Here is an 18,746-nt window from a genome sequence, read left to right as displayed (position 1 = left end):
AAAGACTGGTATGAACTGACATGGTTGCTCTACAGTTTGAAAGTTGTTTTTGTTATTGCTAGTGGTTTCATGTCTATCAGAAGCTCGAGCTTTGGAGAATGCCTCTGTCGGCCAGCTTTGGAACGGTGGTTTGAAGAGTCGTTTGGAAGGAAGCGGTATTCCGGGGTTTCTTTCCAGTACGTGCATACACTTGCACCCCTTGTGGGCTCTTTCCTTTGTGGCTTGGCTCTAAACTAGAGCGCTGGGCTACGGTTGAGTTGAGCGGGATTTGGTATGTTATGCAGATTTGATGCTTAATGCACAAATATGACTCTTCCTCCCTCATAGCTTGGTGCTTCATGTGTTGGCCGTTATCTCTGCTATGATGATTCGGTGATATATGTTACATTTTCATGTGATATATATATGCGGTGATATATGCAGCGCTCAATTTTTATGTATGCGGTGATATATGTTACAGTAGCAGCGCTCAATTTTTATGTGACACATATATGCTGTGATATATGGTACGGTGATAGCAGTGCTCATATTTTTACAGTGGCAGCGTTTAACACAAGCGCTCAAATTGTTCATGCGGTGATATATATGTGGTGATATATGTTACAGTGGTAGCATGTTATCAGCATTCATTTCAATAGTCAATAATATATAAATGGCGTAGCAGAATCAGAATCATTCTTTTAGCAGCAAAAGTTTTTTTCTCCACAAAAGCACATTCTTTTTGCCATTAGAAGTATTATTCTATCAGCAGAAGTTGTTGTTTTTTTCACACAATGCATTCAATCATCTCTATGGTAGGAATAGTTCTCACTGGCAAGGAGAACTATCCTGAATGGTCCCAGATGATAAAACACACCCTCATCTTCAATGAGTTGTGGAAAGGAGTCTGTGTCGGAGAAGGAGAAAATGACCCAGTGCAGCCTACATCAGACAAAGAGCTCGTCATTTGGGAAAACAAGAACAGCAAAGCCTATGCATTAATCGCAGCATCTGTAAATGAAGAAGTAAGTCGCCATATTTCATCATATTCAACTGCCTTTGAAGCTTTACAAAAGCTGAAAGAACTCTATGACTCACATTCTGCACTTGAAGTTGTTCAGCTCATGATTAAACTCTTCACTCTTGAACTAAAAAATAAGGATCCTCTTGCTCTTGCATCTGAAGTAAAGTCTATAATGCATGATATTAAATCCACTAAGGTTGAGCTGGATATCCCTCTTATTGCTTTTCTCAAGGCACTCTATCCTACTTACTCCAATTATCTTGAGTCTCTACAAGCAAATGGAAATCTTAAAGATATAACCTTTGATTCTCTTGTGAAAAAGTTTGTTGAAAGAGAGAAAGCCTTTGGAAAGAAGACAGTCCCTGAATCTTCTGAAGAGACTATTTGCCTTGCTCATAAAGAAAAGCATCATGCTCAAGATTCTACAAGAGGAAGAGGTGCACGAAGAGGAAGAGGAAGATACTTTAGAGGCAAGGGGGGCAGACATTCTCAAGCAGAAAAAGCAGATCTGCATTACATTCGCTGCAAACGAAATGGTTCACATGATGCTTCTACATGCAAGCTATCATGGGACAAAATTGAGCAGAAAAGAAACCAGCAGAAAGGTAAAACTGATGATACAGACAAAGGTAGCAAGCTAAGTGGGCTTGATTGTGGGAAAAACTCCACAGTTAAGCGCACTTGAGCCAGAGGAGTTCTGGGATGGGTGACCTCCTGGGAAGTCCTGGTTACCGGGTGCAAGCCCCGGAAGTGATGATTGATGCTATGTGATTTATTCTCCACATTTCACTAGTTTCAATCCCACTTCTTCACCCCTTGAGCATCACCCGATGCAATGAGTGCTAAGTGAACTATTCAAAAATCATGAGAAATTAGTCAGTTACGACTACCTCTCATGGAAATGGTCATACGTTTGAATGACTTACTTAACGCAGTTGAATCCCAAAAATGATATCTAAAGGTAAAGCACATGAATCTGCTCACTATATTGAGGCACAATGTAACATTGGAGTAAATGAAGATTTGTTTAATGCTTCACTTGCTTCTTCGAAAAATGATTGGTTGCTTGATTCAGGAGCAACCTGTCATATGACTCATTGGAAAGATTTTTTTGAAGATTTCACTGACAATGTTGATGGAGCAGTATACTTTGCAGATCAGTCAAAAATCAAGCCATCAGGGCTTGGCACAATCAGGCTTAAACCGCCTGGTCTTCCAGACTTTCTTCTGGATCATGTTCTATATCTCCCACATCTCAAGAGAAACTTGTTGTCTTTGGTCCACATCCGCCAGCAAGGTCACTCCATTCATATGTTTGATGGCAAGCTTGAGGTAAGAAAAGCATCTGACCACTCACTTGTCATGAGGGGAATAGAAGAAGAAAGGCTTCTCAAACTGCAAGGAACCTCTGCTCATGCACAACATTTCTCATATATTTCTCATCATGAAGAAGGTACACTTCCATCAAGTTTATTATGGCATGCTATATTTGAACATTTAAACTATGACAATCTCCGCTTATTGAAGAAAAATGGTGTTGCTGGTTTGCCTACAATTCCTAGGAAACATAAGCAATGTGATGCTTGCATTCTAAGAAAGCATAGCAAACAGTCTTTTCATGATTCACATTCAAGAGCACATAGGAAGCCTGAACTCATTCATTCAGATTTATGTGGTCCAATGCCTGTTCCTTCTCCAAATGGAAATAAATATATCATGACATTTATTGATGATTACACCAGAATGTGTTGGGTTTATTTATTGAAGAACAAATCTGATGCTTTTCAAACATTCAAGAATTTTCATAAATGGATTGAAAATGATGCACAATCTCATATTGGGTCTATTCGCACTGATAATGGAAAAGAATATACATCAAATGAATTTAAACACTATCTTCGCCAACATGGGATTAAACATCAAACAACTGTGCCTTATAATCTCCAACAGAATGGTGTAGCTGAAAGAATGAATAGAACAATCTTGAATATGGTACGATCCATGCTCTTTTTCAAAAATGTAAAGATAATGTTTTGGGCTGATGCTGTTCTATGTGCCGCATATATAAAGAATAGATGTCCATCTAATGCTATAAGAAACAAGACTCCTTATGAATTGTGGTATGGACATGTTCCTTCGGTAAAACATCTCAGGATCTTTGGTTCCACCTGTTATGCTTTGATACCAAAGGTACATAGAAACAAACTTGGTGCTAGAAGTCGTAAGTGTAGCTTCCTGGGGTATTCAAACACCTCTAAAGCATACCGCCTCTATGATGAAGTAAATAAAAAGTTTGTTGTATCTAGAGATGTCATTTTTCTGGAATCATCCAAATCTGACAATGTTGTTGAGCGGCAACTTGATTGCTTGGATAGATTCGCAAAAACAAAATCATTTCAAGAATTTGATAATTAGATTCCACATCTTGAAGGGGGGATTCCTATACTAGATCAACATGTGGAATCTTCTTCTGAAGAACAATCTCCCCTGCATGAAACTCCAACAACGGATGATGCTTTAAGTGATGTAATTGATAGAATTGGGAGACTCAATCTTGATTCAGTCCCAACTCAATCAACAGAGCAGCCTGGACCATCTCAGAAAGGTCCCTCAAAGTGGCTGACAAAGACACTTGAAAGTGTTCATCTTGATGAAATTGGAAAAACAGGAACCAGAAATTCAAACCGACAAAATGGAAGTGATGTAGATGACTCTAATTCACCTGTTGATATGGATGTTACTTATGATTGTGAATTGAACTTGTCTACAGATTTTGAACCAACTTCCTTCAAAGAAGCTGCTTCTCATGACGAATGGAAAGAAGCGATGAAAAATGAGTATGATGCCCTCATAAAGAATGGCACTTGCAAGCTGGTTGATCCTCCATTTGGAACCAAACCAATCGGCTGCAAGTGGGTCTACAAGAACAAATACAAAGCTGATGGCTCACTTGACAAGCACACAGCTAGGCTTGTGGCAAAAGGCTTTGCACAGAAGGAAGGGGTTGATTATGAGGAAACTTTTGCCCCCACAGCAAAATGGGCCACCATCCAGACACTCTTTGCACTAGCTGCTCAGAACGGTTGGAAAGTCCATCAAATGGATGTAAAAACTGCATTCTTGAATGGAGATCTAAAAGAGAATGTTTTTATGTCCCAGCCTGAAGGATTTGCTGTGAAAGGACATGAACATAAAGTATGCAAACTTGTGAAGTCCTTGTATGGCCTCTAACAAGCACCACGAGCCTGGTATGAAAAACTAACTGAGCATCTTCTGAAACTCAACTTCAATCATTTTGATCTTAATGCTGCAACTTTATTTGTCAAGAAAGTTGGCAAAACGGTTGTATATCTTGTGGTATATGTAGATGATCTTTTAATGACAGGGAACAATGAAAGCTATATTGCATCCATAAAGAAAGAATTAGGAAAAAGTTTTGAAATGACTGATTTGGGCTATGTTCATTACTATCTTGGCATTGAAGTAACCCAACATCCAAAATCCATATTTCTTTCTCAAAAGAAATACATTGGAGATTTCTTAAACAGATTTGGCATGACAGAGTGCAATCCTCTTTTTACTCCAATGGAACAAAACTTAAAGCTCACATATATTGAAGGAAAGGAATTTGAGGATGCAACAAGGTATAGACAACTTGTAGGAAGTCTCATCTACCTCACTACTACCAGACCAGACATTTCATTTACTGTTGGAATCCTCTCCAGGTTCATGCAAAAGCCTTGTGAGGGACATTGATCTGCTGCAAAAAGAGTTCTAAGGTACTTGAAGGGAACTCAAGACCTTGGAATCAAGTATACACAGGTGGACGACTTCAGCTTGATTGGATACTCTGATTCAGACTTCGATGGAGACAAAGAAATTGGAGTATCTAATTCAAGATATGCTATGAGTCTTGGATCAGGAGTTGTCTCTTGGAGATCACGCAAACAATCAGTGCCAGCAGATTCCACAACAGAAGCAGAATATGTGGCAACAGCTGAAGCAACGAAAGAAATTGTGTGGCTCAGGAAAATTCTTGAAGATTTGCAGGTAAAACAAGTACAATCAACTCCACTCATGATTGACAACACCTCTGCAATAAAGTTGGCCAAGAACCCAAAGTTCCATGATCGTACAAAGCACATCAATACTAAATATCATTTGATCCGACATCATGTTGAGGCCAAAACAATCCATCTCCGTCATTGTTCCACAAATGAGCAAATTGCAGACATCTTCACCAAAGCGCTTGGAAGAGAAAAGCTTGAAAGATTCAGAATGATGCTTGGACTCACCAACATCCCTTCAGATTAAGGGGGGAATGTTGACACCTAATCCTCTACGATTGGGTGAATTTGGAATGTGAACAGTCATCAAGAAGATGAATTGATCAGTCACATTCATGTATATAACAATAGCTACCTAAAGAAATAAATGAATCAATTTTTCTGCCAAGTCTGGAGTTACTCCTGGTCTGACAATAATAAGACCTCAACCAATCATCTTACAAATAAATAAATTTAAATAATAAAAATTGAATTCCCAATGTTAAATTATGGATAAATGGTAGAATTTTTTTGTCAAACACAAACTAATAATGCAGCAAAATTGAATGTGTAATACCATCCCCACCTTACAAATAAATAAATTTAAATAATAAAAATTGAATTCTCAATCTTAAATTATGGATAAACCGTAGAATTTTTTTGTCAAAGACAAACTAATAATGCAGCGAAATTGAATGTGTAATACCATTCCTGAGGTAAGTATAATAAAAGTAAAAATGACTAGTATTACCTAATATGACTAAAAAGAGACAAGTTTTTTTGTCGAAGACAAACTAATAATGTAGCAAAATTGAATGTGTAATACCATCCCTTGGGCAAGTATAATAAAAGTAAAAATGACTAGTATTACCTAATATGACTAAAAAGAGACAAGTTAAAATATTTTTATATTTTTAAGTATTATTAAATTTTGTTTATTAAATTATTGATGAAATTGTAACATTATATTATTAAATTTGTACTTTTAGTGTTTTTCAAGACATTTAAATTTTGGTTGTTAAATTATTGATAAAATTGTAATATTATTACTAAATTTGTATTTTAAGTGTTTTTTAGTATGATTTTGACGAAATCTAACTGAGTTATTTGGAAATCTAGGTTACAATTGTCAAGTTTTAGAATTTTAGGTGCTCCAAGGGTTCTTGAGGGTGTTGAAACCATTTCCAACATTAAAAAAAATACAAACACTTATATTTTCATATTTTTGAATTCAACTAAATTTGTAGTCCAAGAGAAATTGTGGCTAGGGTAGGTAAGTCATTTTCTTTATATAGTGGGAAAAATTATGATAACTAAGTTGTCAAAACAACAATGGGGACAATCATCATTGTATGTTATCCCCTCATGTAGGTTGACTCATCGCTATTATTCAGAGAAAACCACACCACTTGCTGGTGGTCCCTAAGGGGGCAAGCTTAACTCTTGCTAGATCCCTAGAGGTTGGTGCCATTAACCTATTTCCTTATGTCTAGAAAGACGATCTCTTAGCAAGCAGAAACAATTATATATATATATATATATATATATATATATATATTGTAAAATTTGTCATTTGAAAATATAATTTCAAAAATAACCAAGAGGGTTCAAATCTGTCTCTTGAGGTGCAAACATTTTTTACAGTGAAAAGATCCAGAATTAAGATGGATCTTCTGCTTTAATTATTAGCCTTTAAATAGGCCACATTAGAGAATAATACCATAGAAAAAAACTATGGGCTAGAGAATTTTATTTATTTTTTTATTTTTTTAATTGAATCAAAATGTTAAACATTACAACATTTCTACCACACTAAACAATAGTTTGGCACATATTTTTTTTTGTAATTTAAATAAAATATATATGTGTTTGAGTATTTTTAAGATAAATCATATAAAAATTTGGAAACATTTTTTTTTTTAATTTTCTTTATATATCATTAAATTTTTAAACAATTATTGTTAAGGATAAATTTGATTTAAGGAATTTACTGTAGAAATTTCTCTATAGATCAACTACCTCTGATACCATGTAGATATTCTGCAAATTATCTACAAATCTACCTCTGAGACCTCTGTAGAAAATCTGATTGTAGATTAACCTGATAATGCAATATAACTAAAGCAAAATACTATAATCTACTTCTACTATCAATTTGCTTTGCGGAAGCTTAAAGATTGAGCAAGATCAAGCTAAATACATATAACCAGAAGAATAACAATCAATGCACATGAAACACAAAAAATACTCAGGGGAAAGCCTTAGCTAAAAACCCCACTATTTGTATTATCATACAAGGTGGAAATACATCAGAATAATATGAAGCCTTAGCTCTCACAGCTAGCCAGCGCTCAGTACAATCCTCCTTGATGCTCACAGGCAATCAAAGCTTCTCGCAAGCCTTCTCTTTTGCCCTCCAAGCTCCTATTTCCTTGCGTTGTTTCTCCTGGGTGATCCTCCTGTTACCAAGTAGAACATTGATCTCACACCCTGTCAAAACTGCGCAATCCTCAAGGAACCTTCTCTTGACTGCATGTATGAGTTTTCTTTATAAGAAAACACATGCAACTAATAGTACATTGTCCTTGACATTTAGCTCAATTGGGTCTTCTTCAGAATAGACATGCATGAGTTTTTGATGAGAGAATCTTCAGTTATCTAGAGTACGCCAGTTGAGTGCATGCATGCATCAACTGACTGATAACTCACAATTACTTCCTCAAACAGTGTGGAACTAATTTAACTAGACTTAACTCAATAAACTGAGTTAACTAATTACAACTCAAATATAATTCAATCATATCTCCTTAATTAAGGGATAATCTCCTTAATTTAAGGGATAATTGTTGCATGAATTCAGAAATACTTCTAACTTGAATTTCTCCAACTAATTAACTTAAGATGAATTAATTAATTATTTTTCAAGCAACTGGTGAGACTAAATTTGATTTTAATTCATAATTTTAGTTCAAGGACAAATTAAAAATTGGAATTTCTGGATTCTATTTTTATCATTTATAACTCAGGGGAAATTTCTTGTTGCTGTCTTGAAAAAACTCATGCTGGAGCAACAACATGAAGAATTTCCTCAAATTCTCTACAAATGTTGCTCTAAAACCATATAGAAAATATCATTGTAGATTAACTCGATAATGCAATATACCAAAGCAAAATATTATAATCTACTTCTATTATCAAACTTGTGGAAGCTTAAAGATCGAGCTGAATCAGAGCTGAACACATATAACCATAAGAAGAAGAATCAATGCACATGAAACACAGAAATACTCAGGGGAAAGCTTCAGCTAAAAACCCCACTATCTGTATTATTATACAAGGTGGAAATATCTCTGAATTACACAAATCCTTAACTCTCACAGCTAACCAGCTCTCAGTAACAATCCCCCTGGATGCTCAGGGTAAACAAGGCTTCTCACAAACCTTCTCCTCTGCCCTCCAAGCCTCTTATTTCCTTGCGTAGTTTCTCCTGGGTGATCCTCTTGTTACCAAGTGGAACACTGATCACTCACATTGGATCCTACACTCTATAAAAATGTGCAATCCTCAAAACCTTGACTGCATGGATGAGTTTCCTTTATAGGAAAACTCATGCAACTGATAGTAACTTGTCCTTGACATTTAGCTCAACTAGGTCTTTCTCTGAATAGACGTGCATGAGTTTCCTATGAGAAAATCTTCAGTTATCTGGAGTACACTAGTTAGATGCATGCATGCATTAACTGACTGAGCTCACAATTAGTTCCTCAGACAGTTTAGAACTAATTTAACTGGACTTAACTCAGTAAACTGAGCTAACTAATTACAACTCAAATATAACTCAATCTTATCTCCTTAATTAAGGGATAATCTCCTTAATCTAAGGGATAACTATTGCATGACTGCAGAAAGACTTCTAACTTGAATTTCTCCAACTAACCCAATATCTTTTATAACTCGAGGGAAATTTCTTGTTGCTATCTTGAAAAAACTCATGCTGGCGCAACAACATGTAGAATTTCCTACAAATTCTCTACAAATCTTGCTTTGAGACCATATAGAAAATCTCATTGTAGATTAACTCGATAATGCAATATATCAAAGAGAAATACTATAATCTACTTCTACTATCAAACTTGCGCAAGCTTAAAGATCAAGATGAATCAGAGCTGAACACATATAACCATAAGAAGAAGAATCAATGCACATGAAACACAGAAAATACTGAGGGGAAAGCCTCATCTAAAAACCCCACTATCTGTATTATCATACAAGGTGGAAATATCTCAGAAATACACAAAGCCTTAGCTCTTAGTACAATCCTCCTCGATGCTCGTAGGCAAACAAGCCTTCTCACAAACCTTCTCCTCTGCCCTCCAAGCCTCCTATTTCCTTGCGCAATTTCTCCTGGGTGATCCTCCTGTTACCAAGTGGAAGACTGATCACTCGCACTGATCCCACACCCTGTAAAATTGTGCAATCCTCAAGGAACCTTACCTTGACTGCATGGATGAGTTTCTTTTATAGGAAAACTCATGCAATTGATAGTAACATGTCCTTGACATTTAACTCAACTGGGTCTTTCTCTGAATAGACATGCATGAGTTTCTGATGAGAGAATCTTCAGTTATCTGGAGTACACTAGTTGGATGCATGCATGCATTAACTGACTGAACTCCTAATTAGTTCCTCAAACAGTTTGGAACTAATTTAACTGGACTTAACTCAGTAAATTGATCTAACTAATTACAACTCAAATATAACTCAATCTTATCTCCTTAATTAAGGGATAATCTCCTTAACTTAAGGGATAACTATTGCATGACTGCAGAGAGACTTCTAACTCGAATTTCTCCAACTAATTAACTCAAGATGAGTTAAGTAATTATTTTTCAAGCAGCTGGTGAGACTAAATTCGAATTTTAATTCAAGGACAAATTAAAATTGGAATATTTTGGATTCTATTTTTTTTTCATTTCTTGTTGCTATTTTCAACACTCCCTCTCAACAAGAAAGGAATTCAACTCGATCTTGATCTTGAAACTTTTGAATGTTCTGCATGCAACACTTCTCTCAAGTGTTGTTGCTCCAACAATCTCCATAAACAAAAAAAACATCCAACCTGAATCAGTATGATGCATCTGTCATCAAAGTCTCTGACTGCTATTGCCTCTGTCGACTGAAACTCTGCGCTTCTGCTGACTCAGCCTTTCTGCACTGTTGTCAATCCTTCTCTGCGCTCTTTAGTATCTGACTGATCTAGCCTCTATCACTTTGATCTTTGACTGCATCAGTCCTACTGATTCCTCCTGCTACTATATACTTTGGGCTCCTGTAGCAAGGTACAATCCATGAGATAAAACCTCTCAATGGACCCTGCCTAATTTCAACCTTCTTGGGACTATCATTTCACATCGCCCCACCTCACACCTGGAGGTATGGCTGCATGAAATCCCTCTGATGACTCTAATTTTGGCTCCTCCACAATTGTCTGAGACTTCTTCTAGGATTGCATGTTGAGAGGTAATTTACTCTCCCTCTCAATCACTAAGTCTCTAACATTTTCCTTGCTCCTCAAGGCTGTGAATGCATCTTGAACCTCAAGAGCATACAGATTCTTGACTCGTGAACCAATCTGTTTCACCTGTCTCGTGGTGATGTGTCTAAGGAAAACCTTTCCCTTATTAAAAACAACAAGGTAGCCTTTTTCCTCCAATATCGTGACCGATACCAAGTTCTTCTTCAGTCCAGGCACATACTTCACATCGGTCAGGGTGATAGAAGCTCCATGCTCCCTTTGAAAAGCAATCGTGCCCACTCCTGAAACACTAAACTTTTCATCGTCACCCATCTCTATGAAAATCTTGAGGTCTTTCTCCCCTAAGGTACTTGAATAAACTTTTATCATCGGTCATGTGGAATGAGGCTCCACTATCAAGAAACCAACCACAACCCATCATCGATGACACCATGCATGTGATGAGAGTAAAGTCCATTTTGAACTGAGAGGCTAATGCCTCATCGTCTGATCCTTCCGAGGATCCCTCCTTGGACTTGTTTGATGGGAAATTAGTCGCATAATGTCCCATCTGGTGACAATTAAAGCATCTCACTTTAGACTTGTCACCCTTCTTCCCTCCATGAGAAGAATTTGATTCGGAATGGGACGCCTTCCCCTCCCTTTCCTTGCCTTACTTGCTAAGGCCAGATTTTCTTCATCATCATCCTTGGATGAAGAACCATCTCGAGTGCTCCTCGTGATCTCCTCTTGCATGAGATCCGATCACATTTGTTCCCAATCCGACAGTTTCTCCCTTCCATTCACAGAGTCCTAGTAGCTCCAACTCTTTGGAAGGCCAAGGGCAGCGAGACTCACCATGTCATCATCGGCAGTAGTTATTCCCACACTTCCAAGCTCATCTCTACAGGTGATGAGCTTGTTCAGATATGTGGAAATAGTATCACCGTTCTCCATCTTGATTCTTCGAAGCTTATCCTTGAGCGCCAATTTCCTCTGGTCACTACTGTTTTGGTAGAGGTCCTTCAATCTCTTCCACATTAAATATGTAGTATCCTTCCCATGGAAACTCGAGACAATATGGTCTCGAATTCCTTCAAGGATGATCCGTCTCGCCCTCGCCACACACTTCTTCCACTCAGACAACTCTTATTCATTAGTTGAACCTGGCTTTGGGATTTCTTGATCAATGAAATCCTTCAAGCCGTTGTCTTCTAATATAGCCTCCATGCGATCTTTCCATGCTATGTAATTCGAGCTGCCTTCCAAGGCATATTCGAGTCTCAAGCCATAGAACACCATTGACCAACCTGAAGTATGATATGAATTCGATTTTCACCTGCAACCCCGAACTTCAAACTTTGAATTTTCTTCTTTTTATATTGTTCACAGCTTCGATAAACTTCGCTCTGATACCATGTAGAAATTTCCTGCAAATTCTCTACAAATCTTGCTTTGAGACCATATAGAAAATATCACTGTAGATTAACTCGATAATGCAATATACCAAAGCAAAATACTATAATCTACTTCTACTATCAAATTTGGGAAAGCTTAAACATCAAGCTGAATCAGAGCTAAACACATATAACGATAAGAAGAAGAATCAATGCACATGAAACACATAAAATACTCAGGGGAAAGCCTAATCTAAAAACCCCACTATCTGTATTATCATATAGGGTGGAAATATTTCAGAATTACACAAAGCCTTATCTCTCACAGCTAACCATCTCTTGGTATTAGAGGGAGCAGGGAGCTCATGTACAAATTTCTCTATAGATCAACTACCTCTGATACCATGTAGAAATTTTGAAAATTCTCTACAAATCTCACTCGAAGACTATGTAGAAAATCTGACTATAGATTAACCCGATAATGCAATATATCAAAGTAAAATACTATAATCTACTTCTACTATCAAACTTGCGGAAGCTTAAAGATCGAGTTGAATCAGAGCTGAACACATATAACCGGAAGAAGAATCAATGCACGTGAAACACAGAAGAATGCTCAGGGGAAAGCCTCAGCTAAAAACCCCACTATCTGTATTATCATACAAGGTGGAAATAGCTCATAATTACACAAATCCTTAGCTCTCACAGCTAGCCAACTCTTAGTACAATCCTCCTGGATGCTCACAGGCAATCAAAGCTTCTCACAAGCCTTCTCCTCTACCCTCCAAGCTCCTATTTCCTTGCGTTATTTCTCATGGGTGATCCTCTTGTTACCAAGTGGAAGACTCTCAACCAAGTGGAACACTGATCTCACACCCTGTCAGAACTACGCAATCCTCAAGGAACCTTATTCCTTCTGCATGCATGAGTTTTCTTTATAGGAAACCACTTGCAACTGATAGTACACTATCATTATCTTTAATATCAACTTGGTCTTTCTCATAATAGACATGCATGAATTTCTGATGAGGGAATCTTCAATTATCTGGAGTACACTAGTTGATTGCATGCATGCATCAACTGATTGTTAACTCTCAATTAGTTCCTCAAACAATTTGGAATTAATTTAACTGGACTTAACTCAGTAAACTGAGTTAACTAATTACAACTCAAATATAGCTTAATGTTATCTCCTTAATTAAGGGATAATCTCCTTAATTTAAGGGATAACTCTTGCATGACTTCAAAAAGACTTCTAACTTGAATTTCTCCAACTAATTAATTCATAATGAATTAATTAATTATTTCCAAGCAACTGGTGAGACTAAATTCAATTTTAATTCAAGGACAAATTAAAATTGGAATTTTTGGATTCTATTTTTATCATTTCTTGTTGTTATTTTCAACACTCCTCTAAACAAGAAAGGAATTCAACTTGATCCCGATCGTGAACCTTTGGAATGTTATGCATGCAACACTTCTCTCTAGTGTTGTTGCTCCAACAACTCTAGAAACAAAAAAAAACACCCAACCTGAATCAACATGATGCATCTATCATCAAAGTCTCTAACTGCTATTGCCTCTGTCAACTAAAAACTTTGCGTTTCTGCTGACTCTGCCTTTCTGGTCTGTTGTCAATCCTTCTCTATGCTCTTCAGTATCTGACTACTTTAGTCTCTGTCACTTTGATATCTGACTGCATCAATCATATTGATTCCTCTCGCTACTATGTACTTTGGGCTCCCGTAGCAAGGTACAATCCATGATATAAAACTTCTCAATGGACCCTACCCAATTTCAGCCTTCATGAGACTATCACTTCACATCGCCCCACCTCACACCTGGAGGTATGGTTGCATGTGATCCCTCTGCCCACTTCTCCAATTGTGGCTCCTCCACAATTTTCTGAGACTTCTTTTGGGACTGCATGTTGAGAGGTAATTTAGTCTCCCTCTCAACCACCAAGTCCCTAACATTTGCCTTGCTCCTCAAGGCTTTGCATGCATCTTGAACCTCAAGAGCATACAGGTTTTTAACTCGTGAACCGATCTGCTTCACTTGTCTCGTGGTGATGTGTCTAAGGAAAACCTTTTCCTTACTAAATACAATATCATAGCCTTTGTCCTCCAACATCACAACCGATACCAAGTTCTTCTTCAGACTAGGCACATACTTCACATCTGTCAAGGTGATAGGAACTCCATGCTCCCTCTAAAAAGCAACCGTGCCCACTCCTTAAACACTAAACCTTTCGTCGTCACCCATATCTATGCGAATCTTGAGGTCTTTCTCCTCCAAGGTACTGAATAAACTTTTATCACCGGTCATGTGGAATGAGGCTCCACTGTCAAGATACCAACCACAACCCATCATCGATGACACCATGCATGTGATGAGGGTGAAGTCCATTTCGAAATGAGAGGCTAATACCTCACCTTCCGATCCTTCCGAGGATCCCTTCTTGGACTTTTTCAATGGGCAATTAGTCGCATAATGTCCCATCTCGTGACAATTAAAGCATCTCACTTTAGACTTGTCACCCTTCTTCCCTCCATGAGAAGAATTTGATTTGGAATGGGAATCCTTCCCCTTCCCTTTCCTTGCCTTACTCGTTAAGGCCATATTTTCTTCATCATCATCCTTGGATGAAGAACCATCTCGTGTGCTCCTCCTGATCTCCTCCTGCATGAGATCCAACCACAGTCGTTCGCAATCTGATAGTTTCTCCCTTCCATTCATAAAGTCCTAGTAGCTATTCCAACTCTTTGGATGGCAAAGGAGAGTGAGGCTCACCATATCATCATTGGTAGTAGTTATTCCCACACTACCAACCTCATCTTTGCAAGTGGTGAGCTTGTTCAGATATGTGGAAATAGTATCACCATTCTCCATCTTGATTCTTCGAAGCTTATCATTGAGCGCCAATTTCCTTTGGTCGCTACTGTTCTGGTAGAGGTCCTTCAATGTCTTCCACATTGAATATGGAGTATCCTTCCCACGAAGGCTTGAGACAATATGGTCTCGAACTCCCTCAAGGATGATCCGTCTCGCTCTCACCACACACTTCTTTCACTTAGCCAACTCCTGTGCATTAGTTGAACCTGGTTTTGGGATTTCTTGATCAATGAAATCCTTTAAGCCATTGTCTTGTAATACAGCTTCAATGCAATCTTTCCATTCTATGTTATTCAAGCTACCTTCCAAGGCATACTCGAGTCTCAAGCCATAGAACGCCAATGGCAAACCTTGAAGTATGATAAGAATTGGATTTGCACTTGCAACCTCGAACTTCAAACTTCGAATTCTCTTCTCCGTATACTGTTCACAGCTACGATAAACTTGGTTATGATACCATGTACAAATTTCTCTATAGATCAACTACCTCTGATACCATGTAGAAATTCTGCAAATTCTCTACAAATCTCACTCTAAGATTATGAAGAAAATCTGACTGTAGATTAACCCAATAATGCAATATACCAAAGCAAAATACTATAATCTACTTCTACTATCAAACTGTGGAAGGTTAAAGATCGAGTTGAATCAGAGCTGAACACATATAACCAAAATAAAAATCAATGCACATGAAACATAGAAAAATACTCAGGGGAAAGCCTCAGCTAAAAACCCCACTATTTGTATTATCATACAAGGTGGAAATATTTCAGAATTACACAAAGCCTTAGCTCTCACAGCTAGCCAACTCTCAATGCAATCCTCCTGGATGCTCACAAGCAATCAAAGCTTCTCACAAGCCTTCTCTTCTGCCCTCCAAGCTCCTATTTCCTTGTGTTGTTTCTCATGGGTGATCTTCTTGTTACCAAGTGGAACACTGATCTCTCACACTGATCTCACACCCTGTCAGAACTGCGCAATCCTCAAGGAAACTTATTCCTTCTGCATGCATGAGTTTTCTTTATAGGAAACTGCATGCAATTGATAGTACACTGTCATTGTCTTTAATCTCCACTGGGTCTTTCTCAGAATAGACATGCATGAGCTTCTGATGAGGGAATCTTCAATTATCTGGAGTACACTAGTTGAGTGCATGCATACATCAACTGATTGTTAACTCTCAATTAGTTCCTCAAACAGTTTGGAACTAATTTAACTGGACTTAACTCAGTAAACTGAGTTAACTAATTACAACTCAAATATAACTCAATCTTATCTCCTTAATTTAAGGGATAAATCTTGCATGACTTCAGAAAGACTTCTAACTTGAATTTCTCCAACTAATTAATCCATAATGAATTAATTAATTATTTCCAAGCAACTAGTGAGACTAAATTCGATTTTAATTCAAGAACAATTTAAAATTGGAATTTTTGGATTCTATTTTTATTATTTCTTATTGCTATTTTCAACATTTACAAAATTCTTTGTTCTTTTAACAAACTATACTAGCAATTGCCCCGAAAGGTGCAAAGATACACCGAAGGTATAGAAGATTTGGGAAGATCATCTTGTTAAAAATAGATCCCATTGTTGAATGCATACTCATAACTAAATTTTAAGTTCATAACTAAATTCGAAGTTCATAAGAAGAATTGGAATCAATGACATACTTTCAAAAATCCTTTTAATAACATAAATACTCATAAATTTTTATTTCTAAATTTTACAACTCAATAAATTTAATTACATTCAAAGTAATGATTTGAAAAAAAATATTTATTTTTAGCACAAAAATTTGTAATAAAAAAGTCTGAACCGCTAATAGACATATAACTTTTTAAATATTGGTTACATAACCTTAATACCCAATACCTTATATTTGCATGTCTACTCGTATTAATTATTGTGGTTGTTGACGTAAGTTGGTCCTTAACCCAAGTTGAAAGTGTCACGAGAGTCATATGAAGATATTGGACCTCGTGGATCGAGTCCTTCCTTCGAAATTACCCTATAGGGTTCATGTGCGACAGTTTGAATGTAACATTAGAAATCTTATTCTATGATTACTTGTCATAATTAACAATCTTATACTATTTATGTATAGGAATGCTAGAGGATACTCATTCAAGATTTCTTAGGAGGATTTATGGAATGGAAGAGGATATCCATTTAGGATTTCTTACGGAGGATGGTTATATGAGAACAGTATTGTAATCCTATACGATTTATATATAGGAATGGCAGAAGATACCTATTCAATATTTCCTATAAAGATGGCTATATGAGAACAATATTGTTGTAACCTTATTATGACTTTTGTACTATGTATTTTGTTGAAGAGGAAAGAAATCACTGAATTTATTACAATCAATCAATATAAACTAAGTATTATTTTTTTTTTTTCTATTTTATTAAAGGTCAAATAATTTGAAGAAAAAACAAAGAGACTTAGATTTCTATCACGTTCAACTTGAGTTATTTTAGAAAAAAAAAAACCTTCATGCTCATTAAAAATGTGAATCTACGTTTCTATTGGCTTGAACTTTAGTTATTTAAAAAAATAAATTAAAAAAAATTACATGTTCATTAAAAATTTGAATTTACGTGGTTTTTCTCTTTTTATTCTCCCTTATTAACTGTGCATGCTAGTAACCAACCAAAATAATTATCAAATATCTGTCCCACAATGGAAGAATGACAAATATTGCAACATACACCCTACGTAAATAAAAGAAAGGCAAGGAAAAAAATAAATCCAACAGATCGATGAATGAAAAAGAAAATGTATAAAGACTAAACATACGACAAATTTTGATGGGCACTGAGAACTCTAATTACTTGCAAACCTTCATAGATGCCTAATCTATTCATCCTGCTTGGGGGATTTGGGCAAGTTCAAATTTTGATGAGATACATTTCATATAAAACCATTCATCCTGCGTCGACGATTTGGGTAAGTTCAAATTCTTACGAGATACATTTCATATAAAACCAAATTGATATGAAACCTTATTGCCTGACAACTTTTGTGATATGTATTTATGAAGGCTTTTACAGACAATCAAACATCGCAATCTAATCTACCAATTCTGGATTGATTATTCCGGAATTGATTAACTTAGAAAAAGAGAAAGAAACCTACCTGTTCATCCTGAAGAAATGCTTGAGCTATATTCTTCTCTTGTTCTTCCGCCATGTTTGATATACCCACTTACTGGTAATCATTCCTTTGGATTCTGCCAAAATTAATGAACATAAAAAATCGTTATGATCAATGGAGGAATAATGAATATTGCACAAACTCAATGAAAAAGGGAATAGGAGGAAACAAATAGATCTAGCGGAACAATAGTGAAAAAGAAAAGTTATAAAGACGATACATACCGTAGATTAGATTTCGATGGGCAAGCCTCAAATAGATGCTTAATCTGTATGTTTTGAGTAAACAATTTGGGCATGCTCGAATTCGAGGACATAGATATCATATCATACTAAGTTCTAGATAAAACCAAATAAAAACATCCTTATGCCATTTACAGATTTATCTACAACCCTCCAGAAACAAATAGTTATATATGGAAAACTTACTGCAGATTTGGATGGACGCTCTAGATGGTAAGCGGGTTCAAATAGTGAGAAAGTAAATCACATATAACTCCAAGATCAAAACAAAATGAGGAACTCTTCTTTCCTTTCCATGAGTTTGCTCATTCAAGTATACATATACATATTCCTCTCCTTCATTCCCACACAGAGACACACACAAACATATAAACATACATTACCGCATACAATTAATGACAAAAAGAATAACATGCACAGATAACAAACAATGCCAATGAAGTCCACACTATTGTGAAGAGAGAAATAACAAAGGACATACAGAT

Source organism: Pinus tabuliformis, chromosome 1_1, assembly GCF_031772625.1.
Source record: "Pinus tabuliformis cultivar Carrire ecotype Pingquan chromosome 1_1, CPIR1, whole genome shotgun sequence".
Lineage (NCBI taxonomy): Eukaryota > Viridiplantae > Streptophyta > Pinopsida > Pinales > Pinaceae > Pinus > Pinus tabuliformis.
The sequence above is the reverse complement of the archived record's forward strand: the minus strand, read 5'-3'. Positions refer to the sequence as shown.